This window comes from Sorex araneus, chromosome 1, assembly GCF_027595985.1.
Source record: "Sorex araneus isolate mSorAra2 chromosome 1, mSorAra2.pri, whole genome shotgun sequence".
NCBI classification, from domain to species: Eukaryota; Metazoa; Chordata; class Mammalia; order Eulipotyphla; family Soricidae; genus Sorex; species Sorex araneus.
The window spans coordinates 88,485,963-88,511,904 of record NC_073302.1 but is presented as its reverse complement, the minus strand read 5'-3'; the positions used below and the strand labels follow the sequence as shown (position 1 = coordinate 88,511,904).

At 41.4% G+C, this 25,942-nt stretch overlaps 1 protein-coding gene across 1 annotated transcript in view; it reads right to left on the bottom strand.

Annotated features, from left to right (window-relative positions):
- GNA14 (G protein subunit alpha 14) overlaps nt 1-25,942 on the bottom strand; it is a 203,206-nt gene that overhangs the window by 96,640 nt on the left and 80,624 nt on the right. The gene's annotated exons all lie outside the window — the stretch shown is intronic.

Here is a 25,942-nt window from a genome sequence, read left to right as displayed (position 1 = left end):
AAGTACCTTGAAATTTTTAGGCAGGGTCTGCTGGTTCCCACCCGATTGCATCAGGAAGAAAATCCCGTTCTGTGGAAGACACTTTGCTGGGCAACAGACACCCCAGTGGCCTGACCCCTTCTTGGACATGGGGTTCTGTGACTCAGACAGGAGATCAATTGAGTTTCCATTCCTCCAGGAATCTCTGACTCTACACATGTGCCCTGGATCCCTTGCACCCTCCAGCACCTTGACTGTGACTTATTTCCTTTCTGGCACTGGTCTGGGTGATGGTGAAACTGAACGTAGACAGCACACTAGGCCCAGCACAGAGCAAACCCTTGTGCTAAGACTCCCCTGTTCATCACACACACACACACACACACACACACACACACACACACACACAGAGACAGAGGCCCCTACTTTATTGCAGTGTGTACACCTTGCAGGATGGGGATGGGATGGGGCAGAGCTCTGCTCCTGTATGTCTACTCCTGGCAGTCATTTAACCTCTGTTTCCCCAAATTCTTTCATGTGCTTCTCAGCCTTGTGACTTTTTATCCTACAAGGATGCCACCTGTATGGTTGTATAATGTTTTTAAAAGTATTTCTATTGCTTGTTGCCAAAGGAAACACACATGTCACAATAAAAGGCTTGCTTCACTTGTCCTAGTTTATCAAATGAATTACAATAAGAAAATCAAGAAAATCAGAGATATTACAACTATAAAAAACTTCTATTGGGGCTGGAGTAATAGTACAGTGGATAGGACATTTGCCATGCACACGGCCGACCCAGGTTTGATCCCCAGCATCCCATATGGTCCTTGAGCACTGCCAGGAGTAATTTATGAGCACAAAGCCAGGAGTAAGCCCTGAGAATCACCAGGTATGGCCTGGGGCGGGGAGAAATTTATTATCAGTAATCTAAGTAACCCATTTGGAAAACCGTGGACACACATTCCAGTCCCCTTCCTTGCACGAATGTACGCTTTCACTTTCCATCCTTAGAGGAGCTTCGCCTCCTCTTTCTCTCTAGGGGCCTCTCAAATTCTACCCATGAACCTCCCCCATACACAAAAAACCCAAGATTTGAATCGCATGACTCTGAAAAGGGTCAAAAAATGGCTTAGCACTAACATTTAAAACTTGGCTTGGTAATCCACCTAGAGAACAGATTATGGATTCAGTTGCAGTTTAGTTTTAAATACACAGAAAGTTTCAAGGCAGTGTGGGGAGTGGGGGCTGCTTTTTAGGAGCCAAGAGGGACCTGAGGTCAAAGCAGAAGAAATCCTTCCAAGGGATACACCAAGAGCCAATTGTTCTCAAAGTTTGCTTCAAACCTCTAGTGAAGGCTGCCTCCCTGTGAGCAAGAGCTGATGAAGTTTCCCAGCCGGGCAGAGCTACCTCCATGAGTTGGGAATATTTTCTGCATTCATCTGAGAGCAGCCCTTGTTTCCAAGCCCAGTGGAACAGAACACAATGTAAACAGAACACTGTATAGGCAGAACGCAAGGAAAACACAATTCTGGACTCTGGGCGAATGATTGATTTGAGCCCAACGAGCAGAAGAGCAAAGACAGAGGTGAACGGGGAGTTGTGAGGCATGAGCAACGAGTGCCCTGTAAGAATAGGGCCCCGCCTCACTACTGCCCTGCCAGCCTTGAAGCCAAGAACGGCAGCAGGAAGAATGAAACCTCTAAAGGTATCTTAACTGGTGAGTGGATCTTTACGGGCCAAAACGAACAGTATGAGTACTCTTGGGCACCTCGGAAGAGGCAAGTCAGAACAGCACAGATTATTGGTGTACAAATGAGCATGCATGGGAGCAGATGTTTTCCCACTTAGCTCCCCCTAATGAGAGCACGGGACCAATGCCAGCCCCACAGAGAAGCTGGGGTTCTGCAATCAGGTTTCCTGATAGCAGAGGTAGACGCACTAAGGGATTTTCACCAGGAAGGAGGTGCACCCACTGTTACTGGCTGGGCTTCAAGGCAACCCTGGAGGGCCCCGTGGGACTTGATGCTGGCCTTGGCCAGCAGCCACTTCCTACAAGTAAGAATTCTGATGCCTACAAGTGTTCTAACCCTGACACCTGTTTTTCTCAAGATGCTGATATTTTAAAAAGTAGGGAAACACTTGCTCACGACACTACATGTTTCAGGTGCAAAGCCTCCCCCAGGACACATGTGTATATGCCTGGGGTCTCCACAGTGGTCTTGCTGTCATGGCCGCTGTTTAATTTCCCTCTTCGCCCTTTACTCCCTTCCTCTTGGGTCATCACCAGTCTTGGTCACAGTTAAGGCTTTGTTTTCTTTCTGCTTTGCTTGATTTGCTGTATTCCACGTATCAGCAAAATAATATGGCATCTTTCTCTTCCTTCCTTCCTTCCTTCCTTCCTTCCTTCCTTCCTTCCTTCCTTCCTTCCTTCCTTCCTTCCTTCCTTCCTTCCTTCCTTCCTTCCTCCCTCCCTCCCTCCCTTTATTTCTTCCCTTCATTCTTTCTCTTTCTTTTTATTTCTTCCCTTCATTCTTTCTCTTTCTTTTTCTTCTTTTTGTCCTTTTGTTTTGTTTTGGGGCCATGCCAGGCAGTGCTCAGGGCTTACTTCAGTTTCTGTGCTTAGGAATCACTCTTAGAAGGCTGGGGTTCCAGGGATCGAACCTGGATCAGGCACATGCAAGGCAAGTGTCTTTTTCACTATATCATCTCTCCAGCTTCTGTTTTTCTCTTTTGGATTCATGTCACTTAGCATATCACCTTCAGGTTCAACCAGATTGTAACAAATGACAACTTTTCATCTTTTTGTTGTGTCCAGCACCACATCTTCTTCATCATTCATCTGTTTATGGTCACTTACAGTGGCACATGTCTTGGCTATTGTAAATAACGCAGCATTAAAATGCAGGGGTGGGGGAAGGAAGCCTCAGACACTGGTGGTGGGAATGTGGGTTGGTGCAACCACTATGAAAGTGTGAGATTCCTGGAGATACTCATTTGTAGATAACATTGGTTTGTCCCTTCTGCCTTGCCACAGGGAGTTTAGGTTTTTTTGGTTACTCCCATCACAGTGCTCCCATTCCTCTGTGTTTATTTGTAACCTCTTTCTTTGTGCTCTGTTGACTTGTAAATATTGGTTTTCTCTTCTCCTTAAGTCCTATGCATAGTTAATTTAGAGCAATGTCCTTTTTGTATAGACACAGAAAGACAGCTAATGCTATGCTTTTGTAACTTGGGAGATAATTGACTCTGAATAATATTCACCCCTGGGCATCTGTTCTCTCGACTTAAGTCTCAGTTGCCCTTACTTTCTAACACCCCAAAAACAGGCTCCTTACAAGACACTGGATGAAGCCAGACAAACTGTGAGCTATCTAGCACCAAAATGGGCCAGACCAAAGTGGCATAATACTTAACTGTAAGTTAAGGTCACGGACAAATTCTACCATGATCCAAAAAGTAACAACTAGATAGGACCCTTCTAGGCTTAGGAAAGATTAATCAGGCCTGAGCACTGTAGTCTGAGATCTATAGCAAGATGTCTCCAGGAGAGTCACCCTACAAGCTTAATGTATCTCTTATTGTGTAAAATAACTAATATTAAGAAGTAGAATTAAGATATTAATTAAATTATTTGACTAAGAAATACCCCTAGGTGATATCTCTGCCCTTGAGCCTGATGGGCGATCAGGAAGGGCTTTTGATATGTTGATTGTGCTACTGGGCGGGGAGGGGAGAGTGGGGCCTGTCTACCCCCAATGCTGGAGAGTTGGGGAGAGACTAGAGAGAGAGGGAGCACGGAACCATGTATGATATAATGAGAAACTGATACAAATCATCTCTGGTTATGGTGAAAATATTGGCGTTTCCATGGGATGCACAGCCTTCACTTCTCAGTAGGATCATGATGGAGCTTTGTGCTCTGAGTATGACCCATTATTGTTTTACATTCCAAAAATACAGTTTGTAAGAATTATAGTAAATGGTTTCTAGAATCTTTCACAGGTCAGTGATCCTCCTGAAGACATTTTCCCATTAACATTTAACATTAACATTTCCATTAACATTTTCCCATTCTTACAGAAATGTTCATAAAGGAATTGTAACAGCTATGTATACTGGTAAGACTTTGACTTCTCAACCTTTGTAAAAATATGAGGAACAATAATATAATACTTATAATGATGAATACAAAATGTGTCTAAAGTAAAAAATCATTCCCGTACAAGTTGTGATTGTCCAAAGTTTTTTTTTTTTCAGGTGAAAGAGTCAAGAAAGACAAAGATTACTTAAAGGAAGAGAAAGAAGTTCTAGAAGGAAATTTGACACAAAAATCCTGAAATCTCAATAATGGGAGGCAAGAAGACAGGGAAGTATTTAAAATACTGTTATGTTTTGCTCAAACACAGCAGTTCTTCTATCCATCCACCCCCAGCTCCAAGATAAATGGAAACGGAATAAGTTAAATGTCAGTTAAACAAAAGTAGCTTCTAGTGCAATTAAATGTAGGATGAGGTTAAGAATGAAAACACAGGCATTGCAAAACTGTAGGATCTAAAAGTAGAATGCATTATCATTCACCTTAGAGAGTTTTTAAATGAAAAGTGTTTCTCTCACCATTCCAGCAGAATATGAACTTAGTTGTGTTCATATTTAATAAGCATGAAAATAGGTAAATGGATCTTTTGGCTATTTTGTCTTGTTGTTTGTTTGTTTGTTGGGTGGGCCTTCCAAGCTGTGCTAGGGGCCCAGTCTCAGCCAATCAGACCAGGGTTCAATGCTAGGTGCTGAGGATGGTGGGTTCTGCAGGTCCAGCGGTGCTTGAGACCACGGGGGCCATTCCACAAGTGCTTGGGAGCCTCAAAACAAGCCCTGGGATGCTTAGGAGTCATGTGGTGCCAGATTGACCGCAGGCTCCCCTAACACTACACCATTTCCCAACCTGGTATTTGGACTTTCAAAGCTTGCTGCAGGGCATATACTGCCTGAGCCCATGTGCTGCTTGCACCCGCATGGCCAAGCACATATGGTGCCTGAGCATATGTTTTGACCACATCTTCCCTCTTGAGATGTGGACTTTTATACTTTCCTAACTAACACTGAGCCTCCTGCCCCCGCGCCTAGCTGTTTTCACCGGGGCCCCTCAGAGGGGGGGTGGGTTGAGTTTCCCTCCCTGCCCCAAGCAGAGCCCTGGCAGCTGAAGACCTCTGGAACCCAGCCACAGCCACGCTCAAGACAACTCTCCACATGCTCGGTGAGCCTCATGCATGAAGGAACCCACAGAGGAACCCAGGTGTGCGGGACCTGGGGCTGAGACCTCCAAGTCTGCTCGGATTGGGACTGGGCCTCCTCCACCCAGATCCCCCTTTTTCCAGTAGCTTGACAGCCACACCCACAAACTGCCCCTGGTGCTATGTAATCCCATCAATGGCCAAGATCCAGAGACTATAAAACAAAGCTTCCGGAAGATCTCTTATTGTCTAGTTCTCTCTCTTGGAGAACCCGGCAAGCTACTGAGAGAATCCTGCTCATACGGCAGAGCATTGCAAGCAGGTAACAATGATGGGTCTCATTCCCCTGACCCTGAAAGAGCCTCCAATGTGGCACCATTGGGAAGGACGAGTAAGAGAGGCTGCTAAAAATCTCAGGGCTAGGACAAATGGAGATGTTACTGGTATCTGCTCACAAATCGATTAACAATGGGATGGCAGTGATACAGCAAAGCTGGCTTCTAAGATCCAATTAAGTGAATTTATCTCCGAAAGCTGCAGTTTATTATCAAGGTATTGGCAAGACTACATCAACCATTTAGAACCAGGGCCCTCCATTTTTGCTTCCTGAGGTTCACAGGCTGACTTGTTCAACTCATTCCCACATCTTTTTTTCATGAGTGCCCCCAAATTCCCTAAAATTAGTGTCTTCCTGATGTGACCATATCCTTAAGCACCATGGTAGCTGCAAAGCCACAGTGCTCTCTTCATCTGTAGATTTCCTTTAATTTTTTTTTTTTTGCTTTTTGGGTCATACCCGGCAATGCACAGGGGTTACTCCTGGCTCTGCACTCAGGAATTACTCCTGGTGGTGCTCGGGGGACCATATAGGGTGCTGGGATGGCCACGTGCAAGACAAATGCCCTACCCGCTATGCTATCACTCCAGCCCCTGTAGATTTCCTTTAGATTCATACTTCTACCACCGAGTCCTGTGCCACACCTGCCATAGAGAAGGTTCCCAATGAATGTATGTTTGAAGAATGAACAAGTATTACCTCCCTCAGCACTCACTCTTCATCTTATCACTCCACAGCCCTATAATCATTTCTAATTTCCACTAGGTACAAAAGGGTCTTTCCCATTGGAAAAAATTCTGAGATACAGTCAATAAAACGGTAATCACAGGGATCTAGGGGAGGAGTGAGGGTGTGAGAAGGGGCCTTGGGATAAAGGTAGGGGATCCTGCACTTTGGTGGAGGAGTTGGTCAACAGCGTTTCACATGTAAAATAATAATATTAGTTTGGTTCTTAAAAGCAAAGATAGATAAATTTTAAAAAATTGTAAAGGATGGTCTTTGGGCCACCTAGATCCAATCGTTGACACTACATCTGGTCCCCCTGGTGCTGCCAGAAATGATCCCTGAGCACAGAACCTGGAAAAAGTCCTGAGCACCATTGTGTATGATCCCACCTGAAAAAAGACCCTAAAAACAAAAAAGGGGACTTCCCCAATGTAAATCAAATCTCTCCCCCCTTTAATTCTCTTGTTGCCTCAAAATCAATGATTTCATACCTTTGTGATTCTCAAAGGTTTATCAAATTTGTTTTCATTATGGCTTCATCCAATGATAAAGAGAAATTTCTTTCTAGTGTATAGCTGTGAATTAATTAATGGCACATTTCGTTCAGGACTCACTTACAGTCATTCAAATAATTGCTTATTGAGCATTATTAAACGCTTCATCTGGGAACCAAATCAAGGTCTTTTCCACCTTGCAGGAAATACCAGTTGCTCATTTTCTTTTCTTCAAGGCTTTCTTCCTCCATGGTTTTCCCATAACCATGAGACGCAGACTCTGACAATTTTATTTGGGAGTCATATCTAGCAATGCTCAGGTATTATTCCTTGCTCTCAGGAGTTACTCCTGTAAGTGTTCTGGGAACCAAATGGAATACAGGGACTGAACCTGGGTCAATTGCTTACAAGGAAAATTCCCTACCAACTGTACTATTGCTCCAGTCCCATGAGATACAGACTTTTCTAATTTGTCTTTTACTTATATCCAAAAATGTTTTCTAAATTTGACCTATATAAACATAGACATCTGCAGGTCTAGCAAGAGTTTTTTATGCGTGAGGGTATTTTCAAAACTAGGCCAATCTACTCTCAAGAATGGTTAAAAATGACCACAAGTTTTTAGATGCTCAGTACAACCAAGATCATTATTCCCAGCATCATTTTGCATGCTTCTTTTATTTGTTTGTTTTCAGTGCTCAGGAATCACTCCCGGAAGGTTTGGGGGACTATATGGGGTGTCAGGAATCAAACTTGGGTCAGCTGTGTGCAGAGTAAATGCCCTACCAAGTGTGTTATTGGCATGGCTCCTGGATCAATCTTTTTGTACCGCACATTTTTTTTTTTTTTGCAAAACAAGAGATTTGGTTTAGACCAGTATTTTCCAACTGTGAGTCATTCGGTTATGGGATCCCTAGGATATTCCAAGGGTGTTAAAGGGAGACCAATAATATGAAACTAAGGGGATAAGTGGCAGTACAGGAAGGCTTGAGAAAAAAACAAGGTTGAAGTGGCTACACTCAGTATAAGGTTAAGAAACACTGGCTGAGACAATAAAGCATGTCGTTAACCAAAACATAACTCTATTATGTTGGAGTTCATAGATATTTTGCAGCTGTTTCAGGCATTGCAACTCAAATTTAAAACTAAATAATTCAACCAAAAATAATAAAATTCATAACCAATAAAATTTTCTTTTTCATATCTCCACTTAACAACAACAACAACAACAACAACAACAAAGAGTTCTTAGGAAGACAAATTGTGGGTATTGATGATAAATATCTTATGTTGGAAGGATGTACTTGTTTTCCTTCATACAAATCAACTGAAAAACATAACAAAACTAGCTGCTTTGATATAGAGAGTGGAAAACATATGCATAAGTGGTTATATCAACTAAAAGAAATTTCTTAATGAGATAGCTATTATCTGTATTAATTTTATCTCCAATGACCTACTTAAGGGGGAAAAGAACTTTCCACAAAAAAGCCAATTCGATATATCTTTAAAGGCTGTAATTAAACACATAAAAGAAATTCTATTGTTACAAGGAAATAAAAAAAGAAGGAAGATGAGCTCTTTTATCTTGTTCTATCATCCACTGGGTTGCCATTTTTGTAATTATAACGAAGGTTATTCCACCAAAGTGTGTGGAAGCAAAGAAGAATGAGGGGAGGATTATTCCCATCCTACCTCAATAATGAGCGAGTGAAATAAGTAATAGAAAGTTACTGACAAGATTATATCAACTACTAAAACCCAGATCATACCACACTTGACTTCATTTCTTTCTTCCCATGACTGCCAACTCCTGAGTCAACACATCCAAATCATACTCACTTTTTCTCTCTGGCCTTTTCTCTGGAGTAAAGAAGAAATCAGTAGTCAAAGCAATTCTATCTAGATGCTCCATTTTGGGTTGAGCAGTTCTGGTTGTTTTTTTTTTCTTTTTTTTTTTGGATCTTAAAGATCTATTCCATGCTAGAACTACACCTCAGACAAACTATTTAAACTCTTTGAGTCTGAGCTTCCTCTCCAGTGAAGTGGGCAGGAAAATGGCATGTCCATCATTATTTATTATGAAAATTAAAATTTCTTTAATTCTAGAAAGCAGTATTCAAATGCTTATCATTATAAGTGACAAAGGTGATAAGTGTGGAAATGGAAATAAAGAAGGGAATGTAATGGTTTAGAAAACTAAATGGCTTTGCAAGAAAATTAGGAAGGGGAATTATAATCTCTGAGACAAAGAGCTTGGTAGCATTTCTAACAATAGTGAAGTTAGAAAGGGGTGGCTGGAATAATTTCCTCGGACCCCATAAGTGGGGGGCTCACAGTAGATATATTCTCTCACCAAGGACCTGAGGAAGTCTCTTCTTGCTTCTCTCCCGTTGCCTGGAGTGAACCTTGCCATTCCTTGGTCTCGGAAACATAACCTATGTCCTTGTGTTTCCCTGATTCAGTCCTGGCATGTGTCCATCTGCAAGTCTGAGACATCTCACAAGGACACCGGTCACACTGATGTAGGGTCCACAGCAAGTGACCACACCTTGACTTGGTCACAACTGCCACGACCCTATTTTTAATAAGGTTCAGAGTTCATCATGGATTGAAGGAAACAAAGACCAGGGCCCACTTGGGAAAGTAGGTTAGAGGCTCAATAGTCAGAGAAGCTATAGATAACTACAATTGGTAGGATTTTACAGTGGTGAAAATAATAGAATATTCCCGCACATTTTCCAAACAGCAAGAATCACTACTCCCATTGTGAAAGAGGAAAGGGCTCTCCATTGCTCACAACTGTCTTAACCATCACTTATACTCTTTCTAAGCTGCTAAAAAGTTTTCTAGTTACTTCTCACTGATTTCCTCCTTTAACCAAAGTTCCTTTATGGGGACTTGTAGGCAATGTAGGCAAAACATCTGACATTGACATCTGTGTCAGTGCAGCAGCTTCACTTGAATGTCCCCTTCAACAAAGGAGACACTTGAAATCAAAGATTCCATCCCCTTTCCATTTGGTTGGTATGATACTCAACCTTCTTACCTGCTGAGCTTTCATTTGTTTCAATTCCCACACTTGCTGTTGCTGTTGGAATGACCTGAATTATCACTGAAGATCACACCTTCGACTGTGTGCTCTCACTCCTGGCTGTAATGTGCTGGAGACTACACACTTGTGGTCCTGGGGCAAGGGGAGCAACCAGCGGAGCCCTGGGGTCAAGCTCAGCACATATGAGTGGCACCAGGGATCTCACTGGTTGCCTCATGCTTTCAAGACAGCTGCTTTTGTCATTGAGCTATATCTGGATGCCAGTTTTTTTTTTCCTTGAAAATTTTTGTTTGGGTATGGAGAGTTCCCAGTAAACTTAGAATTGAACTGCATTGTGACCCAGCTACTCCACTTTGGGGCATATATCCTCAGGATATAAAATCACTCTCTCAAAAGGACACATGCACACCAGTATTCATTATTGTTCTCAGTACAATAGCTAAGATATGATATCAACCTAGGTGTCCAAGGAGAGATGGATTACAAAGATATGGTATATATACACAATGGCATACTATGTAGCTGCAAGGAATGATGAAATTAGGCAATTTACTGCAACATAATTGAACTGGAAGATATCATGTTGAATGAAGTAAACTAGAAGAATAAAGACAAATGGGATGATCTTATTTAACTGTGAAATCTAGAATAATGGATAATAAAATGTATTGTAGGGGGTGCCTTGAAGCCAGTGTTTAGAGAGGATATGGACAGAGAAGCAAAGAAATTAATGTTTGTGGGGGGGAGAGAAGAGAACAAGAAGTAATGGGTGAATAGCCATCAATGCTTCAGTTGAATCAGTGATATGAGGGTATAGCAATTTATCCAAAACACAGACTCAACAAAACTGAAGACATGAGATTAAGCAGCAAACACTGAAACTTTTCTTTTTTTTGGATTTTTGGGTTACACCCTGGGCGATGTTCAGAGGTTACTCCTGGCTCTGCACTCAGGAATTACTCATGGCAGTGCTTGGGAAACTGTATGGGATGCCAGGGATTTAACCCACGTTGGCTTCGTGTAAGGCAAATGCCCTACCTGCTATATTATCACTCAGCCCCAAGCACTGAGACTTTATAATGTGCCACTCAAGCCAACAGGTGGGTGGAGTGGGGCTTGGGATGGGGAAGGAATCTGGGATCACTGGTGGAGGGAAGTTGATACTGTTGGAGGAATTGGTGTTGAATTATTGTAACTTTAACCAAAACAACAGAATTTTGTTTTGTGTTGTTTTGTGGTCACAATCAGCAGTGCTTTGGGGCTACCTCAACTTGGTGCACAGGTACAGAAAAGTCATTCCTGCAATGTTTGTGACCCTCTGGTGCCAGGAATCAAAATAGGATCTCCTGCATGCAACACACAAGCTTTGGCCCTGGGAACCCTCTCATCATCCCCTTTTCATTTAAGCATCTTTGGAGGGGGTAATTTTTTTCCAGTTCTATGCAAACTTCCCCAAGTTCCCTCCCTAATTTCTAATGCATTAAACCAGATCCAAGTATACATTAATCTTACACACTGGGGGTTTCTGACCCTGAACCCCAAAGTCTCAAACCCTCATTCACCCTGAACCAGTCCTTAAGTTTCTCCAGCGAAGCCTGTCACTTCAATACACTTCACCCCAAGCTCCCTCACTTGACAGAGACAGTTTATCTCCTTTTCCTAGTTTACCAGTTGTCTTGTTATTCTTGACTCAGCTTTTGTCTCACCCACAACTAAATCAAAAATAGCTTTGTGTTCTGTGTCCTCCCACAACACCTAACAATCTGCATGTGGCAAACATACAAACAAGTGTTGGCTGAAAACGAAAGGGCCAGTGAGATGATGCCTTGTATTTAGGGCTGGGCCCAGTGTGCTTGAGAGTGGAACACAGACACTCAGACTGTAGGGTTCTCTCATTGCTCCCCACCCAGAGCCACTGGGGCGAGGTGATTGAGAACCTGTGTGTGCTCCCAATCTCATCACACACTGCAGCCTTTGAGATGCTGAAATATGGGTCTGGACCCAAGTGTTCCAGCCCACAGCCAGCTCCTATCCATCTTCTTGAGAACCAATGGGCTACAGTATGCACATCCCTAAATCTGAAGGGTTACTCAGGTGTTTGTGAATGCTGGTAGGGAGGATATGAACAAGGATGTGCTGTGCTGACTTGAGCTGTGTTGGGGAGGAGACTGACCAAGGGACACTTATCAGAGGTATTTATCTTTCTTCTTATCTAGATCCTGCAAATGTTTGGTGCTAATCTTGTTAGATATGCACACAGGAAAATGGCAATGGCAAAATTCTATTCCTATTTTTTACCTGACACACGCTTTCTCAGTTTGGGCACTGGAAAAGATCTACCCAGAAAAGAAACATTTGAATTTCTATTCTTTACTAAAAGACTGGCAGACTGGAAATGGAAAATGCTTATTTGCAGAGTTTGTAACGACTGGAGACTTCAATGGAACATGTAATATGACTTGGAGTAATATTACTACTAAGTATCGTAATAGAGCTCACTATTAACCAATTATGTAAGAACTCTTCTGAGTTAGACAGTGTTTCTGAACTAGTAATATTTTCCAGGGCAATCTCAGGACAATGTCTTGTGATCACATTCAACCCATGAGCCAACCAGAAATCACCATTAGCATATCTAAGTTCCAAACACAAAGAGTACTGTAAGTACATTCAAGTTAGACACTATAGCATTAATTGTATTTATCAACTCTAATTAAATGCATATGTGAAATATTTCCTAGGTGGTCATTAAATCACACTTCCTATATTCTCCTACAGTCAACCATTATCTACTCTTTGAGGTCTAAGCATGAGAGATGGAAATGAGATGGCATTGGTGGGTCCCAATCACCACCATGCTCATAGCCAACCCTCATAGGCTTCCCCCGAGACCCCCACACATGAAATTGAATCTGCTGAAAAACTCAAGTATGAGGGACATGTGACTGAAATCTCCAGGCTTCCAGAGTTGGGAATGGGCCCCACTCCACCCTCTCCCTGTGCTTCTGATTTCCTGGCAGTCATGCCCACAAACTGCCTCTGGGCGCCATTTAAGCACATTAATGGCCATGACCCAGACTCGCAAATGAATCTTTGAAGAGAGCAGCAGGCTTCAGATATTCCTCAGGACCCCCAAATTACCATCCAGTTAAAAACATTAAATCCTGTTGTAGCACCCTACAAAAAAATTGTAAAAGTTCAGGACATTTCATACAATTTTGCCACTGATACAGAGCAGTACACCATATTTGTAAAACAGAAAACAACCAATCTTGATATATATACATACATATATATATGTATATATATATCACAAGACTCAAACTCTAATAACATGTTAATGATCTCTAATTCAGGGATATAATGACTCCAAGATGATATACAACAATTTTCACACACTTTCCTCTAAGGAAACCTTTTTGGATCATTTTTAGTCAATTATTCATAAGCAGTACAAAATAAATTATTTAGCCTGCCCCTACAAAACAGTTTTTAGCAAAAGTTCTTTGATACAATTTGTTCCCCAACTGTTCTTTTTCTCTTCTCCGTATTTTAGTTTTCAATTCTGCCTTTGGGACAGGTTTGGGTGGTGGTGGGAAACTTGGAATGAAAGTGGTGGGACGGTGTAATGGTGGTGGAATTGGTGTTGAAATATTGAATGGAATCGATTAATGTGAGCAACTCTTTGAAAATTAAAAATAATTAAGTACAAAAATAAATAAATAAATAAAATGATCTCTCCACAGTCACACTCATGCACTGGGACTTTAGTCACATTAGTTTCCAAGATTAGACTTGAGACTTTTTAGCTTAGCTGTTTATAATGCTTTGGGTCTAATTACTGCTCTAAATCCTCCCTGGGAATGAAGCTCTGATTTTCCTGATGAAAGCATAAAGGATTTCCAAGTAGTCTGCCTTGTGTTTTTTGGCCTCCCCCTACTCATCCAACATACATAGATACATTTTTTTCACCATAGACTCAAGAGGAAAAAATGTTCAACTTCTGGAAGATTAACAGAGTTTCTCATTAAACCGTGCAGAATGCATATGCCTACAAATCAACAACAATCCAAATCAAAAGGCCTTGGCTGGGGACCAGGGAGATGGGTCCAGGGGTGGGAATGCTGGTTTGGGAAGCTCCCAGGTTTCCTCACACTACAGGTCCCCAAACCACAGGCTCCAGCAGCGCATTGTCAGCCCTAAGAATGACACAGTCTGGTCCTCATGCCAGGTTACATGTCACTGGCTGAGCCCCCACCCCACCCACACCAAGGACCCGGCAGACTACTTGGAAGTCTGCCCCTACAAAACAGTTCTTAGCAAAAGTTCTTTGATACAATTTGTTCCCCAACTGTTATTTTTCTCTTCTCCATTTTTTAGTTTTCAATTCTGTACTTTTTTAGGTTCCAGGATAATTCACTTTCTACTTACCTACTAGTTTTCTACAACTCTGACTCTGACCTACAGACCTAGAAGGGTTTCCCTGATCTTTCCTTCCCTTTGTTGCTGTGGCAATGTTTTTGAGTCCCACGTTTGGTTGGTTGGATGGTCACTGGGGTCACGGCTGTGATGCCGGGAATCATAGAAGTGTGGCGGGGATGTCCCTGGATAATGTGGGGCTGTGACTGGGATCAAATCTTGTGCATATGAAGCAGGTGCCCTACACCAGCCCAGAGACCTGGCCCTAGGCAGGACTTTTCACCTTTTCCCTGTGCATTGTGACTTATGGTCAGCTACTAGCTGATATAAACCCACCCTCTGTCCACCCTAACCTGCCCATTCAAGCCCAAGGGAGAAATCTGCAAAGAGTTATCAGAGACTTGAAAAACTGGGATCTCACTCAGACATCCACGTGTGCTCACCCACCTCTGAACAACCTCAGATTATTTGTTATTGGCATCTAAAGCTGCACCCAGATGGCAAAGGAAACCTCTTACATGGACACCCCCCTTGCACCTAGAGTTTAGTGAGACACCAACCCCACAGAAGACAAAAAAAAATGTGAAAAAACATGCTGGAGAGAATAGTCTAATTTTTTAAAACCACATCTGGAGACTTTATAGTTAATATTAAACTTAATGTCAAATGGTTCACTTCAGAATTTGAATAGGCATTGTCCAATTGTCAGAGTCACCAAACCCTCATCGTTTGTTAGCTACTGGAGAGCAAGGAGGCCATAGATATTTTTCTTACCTATGCATTAAAAGGTCAACAAAGGTTTATTCCATTTTATTATGAGCATATTAACTCTATTACTTGCTTAGTTTTAAACCAAAGAATTTTTGATTTTTTTTTTACAAAATTTAAATCAAGTTTACCATCATGAAGAAAAGGAGTAGTCTATTGTATTTTCCTCTCTTTTAATGAGACTGCTTCTTATCCAGAGGCTATTCAAGTATAGAAGTTATTCACTTCACATGAAGTATAATATTAACTATTAATACTCCAATAGACATATTGAGATAGCCAAGATAATTGTGTCAAAACAACCTCTAATAAACCTTTGATTGAAAATGTCAATGCTTAAAAAACAAATAATTGGGCCAGGCAGATAGTACAAGGCATAAGTCTTACACATGGCAAAAAGAAAAAAAAAATTCTTACACCTGGCTGACCCTGGTTCAATCTTGGGCACCACATCTTGTCCCCTGAGCATAGAGCTCTAAGTAAGCTAGGTGAGGCCCAAAACAAACAAACAAAAAAACAGTGAACTGAGCTGCATTTTATTTCCTACCCAATTCTTTACAAAAGTAGGAGCACCAGCCTTGCTTTAAACTGCTCGCAGACATGTGGCTTATTGCTCCGTGCTGAGAGCCAAAGCTGGGATCTCATTTCTACTTCAGCAATTAAAGATAAAATTCTGTGTTCCAATTACAAGATTTTTGTGTCCGAGTTTTCTAAAATGCACATGTAAAAGTAACACTTCATCCATCTGACAAGTAAAAATTCAAGTTAGATAAACTCTTGGTGAATTCGTGGGTAAGTTGAAATTCTTGTGCTTTGTTTTTGGGTACAATAAATCAGTACAGTTGCTCCAGATAATTTGGTAGCATTATTTAAAATTGAAATATGCATATTCTAGATTCCTACTATAGAACTGGAGCTGAAGGGATAGCACGGAGGTTGGGTGTTCGCCTTTCACGTGGTCGACCCGTGTTCGATTCCTCCGCCCCTCTTGGAGAGCCCGGCAAGCTACCGAGAGTATGGAGCCCACACGGTAGAGCTTGGCAAGCTACCCGTGCATATTGGATATGCCAAAAACAGTAACAATAAGTCTCTCAATGAGAGACGTTACTGGTGCCCACTCGAACAAATCGATGAGCAATGGGATAACAGCAGCAATGACAGCAGTGACTATATAGAACCAGTATTTTAGGAGTTAAGAGATTGTATGGATGTAAGAGAATATCATGCTACTAAGAGATCAGTGAGGGGAACTGGGAGATAGTATAGTGGTTAGGGTGACCACCTAGTCTGTGTCTGGCCCAGTTCATGTACCAGAACTTCCCCCAAACACCACAAGACGCATTTTTGGAGACCCCAGCACCAGCAGGGACCCCCAGCATTACAGACCCCAAGTAGCATCCCATTTGTGGTCCTTTCACTAAACCACCAGGCCAGTCAGCCCCAGGCCTCCTAAGCAAATCAATGATTGAATATTTAGGACTGAGTTCTGTTATACAAAAAAACCTAACTGAACAAACTAAGCATACACATATATTTCCTTCTGCATATATACAGAGGGAACCTATAAATATGTACATGTGTGTCTGTGTACACAGGCAGAGTGCTATGGACTGAATACTTGTGTTACTCCAAACATCATAGGTGGAAGTCTAACCCCAATGATATGGCATAGGATGTTGAGATCTGGAGGGTGGCGCCCTCCTGAATGGGGCCAGGCATTGACTCCAGAGAGCTAAGCCACCCCCTTGCAGCGTGTGAGGGCACAGTGGAAAGATGCCGTCCACAAGCCGGTAAGAGTGTCCTCACCACCACAGAGCCTGCTGCTGCCTTGGCCTTGGGCTTGGTAGTTACCCTCCAGAACTGTGCTGAATAGATTTCTGTTGTCTACAGCCACTGAATCTATGGCAATCTGCTACTGCAGCCTGGAGAAATATGTATGGGAAGGGAAAACATATAGTAAAATCAAAGAATCTGTTGATTTATAGCAGAGAAAAACCAAGGATTCTTGGTGCTTTAAAAATTTTTATATAGGTCTGCAATTTTGCAAAACAAAAAATTTTGTTTGATAACAAAAAACGGTGAGACCTTTCAATGCATGCAAAGTAACATGCATGATAGCACCATTTTTAACTGACGATTTGACAACTGCCCATATGTCCAAACAAATGTATGTTTATTGAATGAAATATTTTACAGCAATATAGAGGAATGCACCATACTGATAAAGGAGCCACCTAGATGGATCCTTTTTTTTTTTAATTGAATCACTGTGACATACAGTTACAAGCTTCATGATTGAGTTTCAGTCATAAAATGATCAAATACCCATCCCTCCATCAGTGCACATTTTCCATTTTCCACCACCAGTGTCTCTAGTATCCCTCCGCCACCCCCCTCGACCATCTAGATGGATCTTATAAAGCAATGCTGACGACAACACGAATTACTGGAGAAGAGCAGGCTGCCAAAGGAGTTTAAATATTTATTTGAACATTCGTTTTTTGTTTGTTTGTTTGCTTTTTTTTCTTTTTGGGTCACACCCGATGATGCTCAGGGGTTACTCCTGGCTTTGCACTCAGTAATTATTCCTGGCGGTGCTCAGGGGACCATATGGAATACTGGAAATCAAACCCAGGTTGGCTACGTGAAAGGCAAATGCCCTACCCGCTGTGCTATCGTTCCAGACCCTGAACATTCATTTTTAAGTACATACAAAATATATTCTTTCGAGCTGCATAGCTTAGAAATCTATGGAGAATGTATTCTGAGGACTCATGAAAGATACACAAAGGCAACTGCTAGTGGTATGAGGTTGTGGCACTAAAAGAGGAATCACAGCAGGATCCAAAGACAATATAAATGAAAGCAATCAGATTCTGGGCACTAAATCCAGCAGAGGTTCTTTATGTTTTAACTTCCTGGAACAAATGTCTTAGAAAAGAATAAAATGAACTCATCATAAAAGTGAATCATTTCACTCAATGTTGTTTCCCAAGCAAACAGAAACAAAGATAAGTAAATGGAACTACATCAAATTAAGAAGCTTCTGCACTGCAAAAAAAGAGAGAGAGAGAATCAGAAGAGAAAGACAACCCTAGACATGGAGAAAAATATTGACCCACCACTCATTGACAAAGGGTTAATATCCAAGGTATATAAAGTGCTTGTAAAACTCAACAACAAAAATTGGGGACATGAGATGAATAGAAGTTTCCACAAAGAAGACATAGGGATTTCAATAGGTATATGAAAAAATGTTCTGCACTGCTGATCATCAGGGAAATGCAAAACAAAACAATATTGAGATTATCATCTCACACCAGTGCAACTGGCACACATCAGAAAAAGGGGGGAAAAAAGGCAGTGTTAGCCTGGATGTGATGAAAAACGAATCCTATTTCACTGCTGGTGAGAATATCAACTGGTTCATTCTTTTTGGAAAATGATATGGACTCATCATATCAAAAAATTAAGAATTGAGTTTATTATACGACCCAGAAATTCCACTTCTTGTTACTTACCCTAGGGGACCAAAAACTGTTCAGAAAAGACATTTGCACTCATTGCAACTCTACTCACAATCACCCAAATCTGGAAACAACCAAGTATTGAAGAACAAATAACTGACTAAAGAAACTATTGTACAAACACACAATAGGATACCACTCAGCTATAAGAAAAGATGAAATAATGAAATTTGCTGCTACGTGGATGGATCTGGAGAGTATCATGCTGAGTCAAGTTAGTCAAAAGGCGAGGGGCACGTACAGAATGATCACTCTTATGTGTGGGATATAAAGAAACGTAGTAGGGGAATAGCAAATGCCCCAAGGCGACAGAACCTGAGAACTGTCTACAGAACTGAGCTTACCACGGCGGTAAGATGGAAGAGATGGAGTGGGGGTTGGGGAGAAGGTTGGTTGAGGGAAGCAGATACCCTGGTGTTGGAACACTATACTCAGAAGCCCTGCTGTTGACAGTACAGTAAATCATGGTTAAAAAAATATTAAGGCAACCTAAGTCAAAACAAAAATAAAACTGTCACTTTCAGCTACCACCAAGTTATCACCATGTATCACCATGGGGTGTGTTTGCAAATTCCAGAAAATCAAGTCCACCCCTTCTTTGCAGGTCAGTCCAACCTCAATTAGGATTGACCTATCCCCCATTTCTCTCATAACCAACCCCAGGTTTCCCAAACTGGGAACTAGTTTGGAGACTACCATGCAAGTAATATGTCCTCATACATATCCCAAAGGGCCTTTACATTTGGTTTATGTGACTAAGAAAATTCTTCAAGGCAATGTCATTCAACTCTTCATTTTGATGTGAGCTATGGCCAATCTAGAGCTTTACAGCAGGCCCCTCTGTACCTGGTGGCAAGAGGAACATAAAAAATGTATTGATAAACAATAACTGATTAAGTGAATGAGAAATGAGAAAGAAAAGAGAAAGAAAAGGGAAAGAATGGGAAAGATAAAAGCAGGAAAACAACATTTGGACTACGGTGCTCTAGTAAGGCTGTCACATCTTAACAGATGTATCACACAAGAGTAATGCTGGTCCAGTGGGGAAAGAAACACAACACAGTTTGTATCAGCAAAATCACAGTGAAATCAGGAAGAAGGCCACCTTGCTCTTTCTGGTAATTTTGTGTTCTAGGGCAAAAACATACATTTTCTGAGTGCTCTCACTTCATAATTACTCAGACAATATTTAATTAAGAATAAAATATTGGTTAGTAGAGAATGTGAACAGCTTCCACAAGGGAATCTTTTTAGCAGGAGATAAAACTGCACTTCAAAATAACTACAAAAATATGATGAAAAAACTATACCAAACTGGGGAAAATGGCATAAATAAATAAACTAAGTTTGAACTAGTCCTACTCTAGAAGATCAGTGGGTTCAGTGATGTGTGATGATTATTTCATGGGAGAATATGGTACTATAAAAGGTAAGTTACCTTTAGCTTTCATCACAAACTAAAATCCCCAATAAAGAATGAAGAGGAAATAAACTTTTGCAAACAAACTATATCACTAGCTGTGTAGACCTTATCCTCAGTGTCTCTGTGGGTGAAGAGTTTGAGGGATGGGGGCAGAAGCAGTTACTAGAGCTGCTCAAGTCAATAACCACAACTTGTGTCTGTTGGCCCCATCCACACAATTCTAAAAGTGAAGAGGCCAGAGAGCTTCTCCCAAGAGGGCACTCTCCTCTCCACCTCTTAAAGCACATCCAAGCAGTGCCAAGCAGTAAATATAGGATGGTGTTAAAGTAAGTTAACTTGGTCTTCTCTACCCCACTCTATTGTGTTAAAATCCCATCCCACCCAGTCAGATGAATTTGTTTCCTTCAACAAACTCTGTTGTAGAGGCACCAAAAGGATAAGAGACTTCTAAAGGGAGGGAAGAGAGAGGCCAGAGCACAGTACAGGGCATTTGCCTTACACTCTGAAGACATGGGTTCAATCCCTGGCATTTCATATGGGTTCCAGAACACCACCAGGAGTGACTCCTTTGCAGATCCAGGGAGCTCAAAAGCAAACAAAATTAAAGAAAGGAAAAGAAAAGAGAGGGAAGAGAGTAAGTTAGAAAACGAAAACAATAAAGCGCTGTAAGCTAGCATGAGTGGCATCAATATCTCATAGTTTAAAAGTCATCAATCCATTAACAGATGAATGAATAAACAAAATGTGATATCTGCACACAGAGGAATACTCAGAAGCCTTCAAGAGAAGAAATTCCGAAAGAGGCCATACATAAATAAGCACCAAAAACCATAAATCAAATGATAGGGGTCAGACATGAAAAGGCAAATACATGGTTCCATTTACATAAGAATCTACTTGAATAGGCAAATTAACAGAAACAGAACATGCAATAAAGTTTTCCAGAAGGCTGGGGGTAAGGGAATAGAAAATTATTCTTCAATGAGTACAGAGTTTCTCTGAGATATCAAAAAATTTCTGCAAATGCATAGAAGTGGTGTGGTGTAAAATTGTGAATGGATTTAACCACCAAGTGATCTACATAAAAAAATTATTAAGGTTGACAATTCTTCTGTGTCTATTTAACCACAATGGAAAATTTATTAAAAGCCCAGGAAAAATAGCTTGATGGCTAATGGCACTTCCTGGCAAACACAAGGCCATGGTCAAACACTGGTGCCCCAACATGCACTGAGGTGCTGAGGCCAATCCCTCTATTTGTGATGCCCTGGAAGATGGCTCAGTGGCATAGAACTGCCTCAACTTTCTCTCAACTGTGGGACCCTCCTACCCTGTTTCCTTCTGTATTCCCCTTACCCAGTTGACTCCCCAGTCTTGTGCTATGGGGCCCATTTATACATGTGAAATTTGCCTACTGGGCCCTGGTTATCCTGGACCCCAAGTGAGAAACAGTGGCTTTAAGTGCTCCCCCAGTGAGTGCGAGGCTAACAGTTCACATTTCAGTTGGGCAGGAGCCTTGGTGATTCTGACTAGCCCTTGGAAAAGGAGCCTCCTCATTGGCAAAGGAAAGAACGTGCTCAGGGCTGGGGAGATAGCTCAACATGGTGGGTTACATATTTTTCACTGATTGACCCCCCCAACTACAGGGTACACTGGTGGCCCCAAAATTGCTGGGCCTGAGCACTGAACCGTCAGGTCTATGTCACTAGGAATGTCCAAGCAGTTGGGAGATCCATATAACACTGGGTTGTCCTTGCTCCTCCCACAGGGAACTTAGGTTTATTGAATTACTCCCACAACAGTGCCCCTGAATTGGGTGTCAGATCAAATTCCATCAAGCACTAATAATCCTTTATTGCTTTTCTCTTCCTTTATGTCACTTGCATAGTTTAGCAATGTCCTTTTTTGTATAGACACAGGAAGACAGTTGATGCTATGCTTTTGTAACATGGGAGTTAATTGACTCCAGATAATATTTACCTCTGGGCATCCACCATATTTACCTGACTTAAGCCTAAGTTGCCCTTACTTCCTAACACCCCCAAGAGGAGGGTCCCAGCAAGGGACAAGGATGGACCCAGGGCAAGTTGTAAGCTACCGTGGCATCAGAAAGGGGACAAGCTAAGTGCCATAAGAAGTATAGTAAGTTAAGTGCACGATCATGGAACAAACTCTATCATGACCAAAACAGAAGTAGCTGAATGAGGACCCTGCTGGTGTTGGGAAAGACTAACCTGACCTGAGGACTACAGTCTGGGATTTATAGCGAGATGTCCCCAGGAAGAGCCAACCTTTAAGCTTAGTATATCTCTTACTGTGTCTTAACAAAATGACTAGAAATATTAGTAAGAAGTAAATTTACTATGATTATTTAAGTAGATTACCTGCTAAGGAAAGGAGAAAGCAATGCACCCTAGATGGAATCCCTCCCTTGAGTACTCTTAGTAATCTAGAGTGCTCAACTCTTAGGTGAGATTTAGTCCTTGAACCTTCAGATGAGATCTTGTCCTTGAGTTGATCTCCCAGAACTTCCCCTGAAGGAGTGGCTTTACATCTGTTTGTTGTTATTACAATGTTCAACCCCACCTACGTGTGCCTCCACCTTTCATGATTTCTATATAACTATTCTGTAAAGGAAAGAGAAAAGGGGAGGCTAAGGGCAAGGGAAGCAAAGGGATACAATGGGGAAAGGAAGAGAAATTATTATGATGCAAGGGAAAAGATGAGAGGAGACTAGAGAAAAGGGAAGAGAGATGACTATGAAGACAATGCAGAAAAAGGATAAATTACTATGCCAAAATGGGAGAGATCGACCTACGTTGTGGAGGAGAGAAAAAGTTTATATAGTTTATATCTACCAACCAGCCTGGGCCCCTGTTTCTCTGTTCCTCTGGTCCTTTGTCCACCCATAGCTGTGGGCTGGATATGGGAATAGCTCTTGGCCACTGAATGCTTCAGTCCCTCGTGCCCACACTCGTTTTAAACTAATATATATTCATACATATTTTAATGTGCTACATCAGTATCTTCGAACTCATAGGCAATGATTGGAACAATTCCTAGGATTTTATTATATTCTCCTTATAAGGCTAAGATTACTATAGTAACACATCTAAAATTCTCTATCTTGATTGGCTAATGGTTGGAATCTACCACAAGTGTGTGGGGGGCGGAGAATAGGTAAGATAGAGAAGGGCACAGTATGACAACAATTGGAAATGATCACGCTGGTCAAGAACTGATGTTGAAGTAGATAAAGAGCGATATATGATAACGTGATAACCTGTCAGTATCTGTTCTGCAAACCAAAATGCTCAAAAAGAGAGAGAGTGCAAGAGGGAGAGGAAGAGAGAGAGAGAGAGAGACAAACAGAGGTATGGTAGGGGGTGATGGGAGGGAAACTGAGAACATTGGTGCTGAGAAATGTACAGTGGTGGAGGAATGGGTGTTGGAACACTGTATGAGTGAAATCCAATCCTGAACAGCTTTGTAATGCTCTATGTCACAGTGATTCAAAAAAAGTTTTTTTTTAAATTCTCTATCTTATTTTCTTATTGCCTAGTGCCTACCAATCTAATAGGGCCTACAGAGGGCCTTTAGTAGGAAAAGTCTCATCATTGTACATCATCTTCTTTTGGGTGATGAAACCTAAACAGTAGTGAGTTTCTTTGTAGAGTTTCAAAGCCTGGGAGTCTCAAATCCACACTGAAGGTTTTGGCCACATGAAACACCCAGATTTTCCAGTAGTAATTCTAATATCCTCTAAGTCAATCGATATTTCTTAAATAGTCTCTCATTAATTTCACTAAATCAGCCAATAAATAATATCTCACCTTAACAAAATGTATTAAGAAAACTCAGAAATCACCTCAGCAAAATTTGACAATTGGATTTTGAGATCAGGCAACGTGAATGAGTAGCTTTGTGCTAGGGTCCCAAAGATATGCACTGATACATATACAGAATGGAATGCTATAAATTTATTTTTAAAGAGGATGAAATATTTCCTAGTTCAAAACCAAGGATGGAACTAGAAAGGGTCATACTTATACAATAGAGGGAGAAAGATTATCCTCAGATGACCTCACTCATACATGGCATACGGAAAAACAAAGAAAGGGGGCTGAACATGTCTAACAAAAACAAGCTATGAGACACCGATAAGAGAGCTGAAATGTCAGTGAAGAGAGCAGTGGCTGAAAGAGTCCAGTGGACAGTGGTGGATGTCTTAGCCGCTGAGCATGGTGTGATAACATTGTACCCCTAACACCAAGACAAGTGTACTGTGGTAAAGCAATGGTACCTCTGGGGCCAGGGACACAGTTCAGCAATAAGGTTCACACAAAAGGAGCCAGGAATAGGACTCAGCAATTGGGACCCGAGAGCTTGAGATTCTCTGCCCTAACGTGAACCATCTGGGCTGGTTGGCTGAGTATTCCTGAGAGCAGGCCTCAGGCCCACTGAGCACGACTTGGGAGCAACAAGTAGTACTGCCCTAAAAATGGCGCATGAGCAAAAATAAATTTTAAAAAACTGAGACTTACCAACATTCATGCTTATGACAAGTGTAGTTATATATAGTTAAGAATTAGAGGAGCTTGAGCAATACTACAGAGGGCAGGGCACTTGCTTTTCAAGTGGCCTGTCTGGGTTCAACCTTCACGTGGTTTTAGGAGCCCATCAGGAGTGATCCCTTGAGCACAGATTCAGGACTCAACCCTGAGCACTGCCGGGCGTTGACCAAAAAAGGAAAAAAAAAGAGAGTGACACCAAGCTCAAATTTATTCATACTAGGAATTTATTCTAGAAAAACACTATGGAAATGGGAGGCTGAACCCTAATGTGGCAGAGAAGGGGAAGGTCTGGATGGACGAAAGCCCAGGTTCTAGGAAGCAACTATGAGCTATTAAATATTCTGCAGAAAATTTATAATGAAAAATGCAACACTTATTTCCTACTTGATGCCACCTGTATTTTCAACAATTCTTTACAGCATCATAAATTTTTTAAGACCAAATAATTTTGTAATTTTCATTTTATTTTTCAAAATGAAATTCCAGTGGTGTCACTTCAGTCTCCAGTACTTTGCTATGAAATAACATGTCTCATTCTAAGTGGACCTTTTTCCAGAAGTGACCATCTTCAGATTATGGGGCTTTAACTTGTTTTTTACAGCCTCAACCAGACTTAGAGCCAAGCATTAGATTTCTAGGCTTCTAAGAGCACCTGGAAGCTGTTTTCAAATGTTTATCAGAGCCTGTATAAAACTAGCCCAGTATTTGGGTTGTTGACACAAATGTAGTGACTCAGTGGCAAGGGATTAATGAACCAAACTTCTAAGACCCAGTAAATGTAAACCTAGAGATTTAACCCAAGTCAGAGTAGCGGAGCTAGAGGACGCCACCATCTCAGCAATGGGAGTTAATGTAAATTTCTATTTTTCTTCAGAGCTCTTGCTACATATCATTAGGAAGGCGGTACTGAATCCATTTCCTTAGGATGTGAATCTGTTTCCATGGTGACAGAAGTGTGTGCCTTTAAACTCCAGGACAAATGAACAAAAGCAATTTCTGGGTATTTTCAAAGCATAGGAAAAGACAGACAATGGCTATAAATCTTGCCAGACTATGATTTGTTTCATTCTAAGTGCAAAGGAAACTGAAGAACATAGAAATACAAGAAAACTGTGTCCAAACAGTATTGACCTTGGTTCAAGGGTAAAATATGTTTGGTTTTCTGGCTTCCTGAGGGACTTTCATTGCCAAATGAAATTATGTTGGTAGCATTGACAGTGCTTTGCAGTTAGAGGAAAAATTTGTTTAAGACTTTTTCTATCATTAGTCCAACTGAAGTGGTGCTTTCAAAATATCAAGACTGGTTAGCATTATCTTTCCAAATGGTGATAATAAGATAGTAAATTTAAATGAGCAATTTTAAGACTATCATTCTTTCTTTTGAAAATGTCCTACTCAAAGAATTCTCT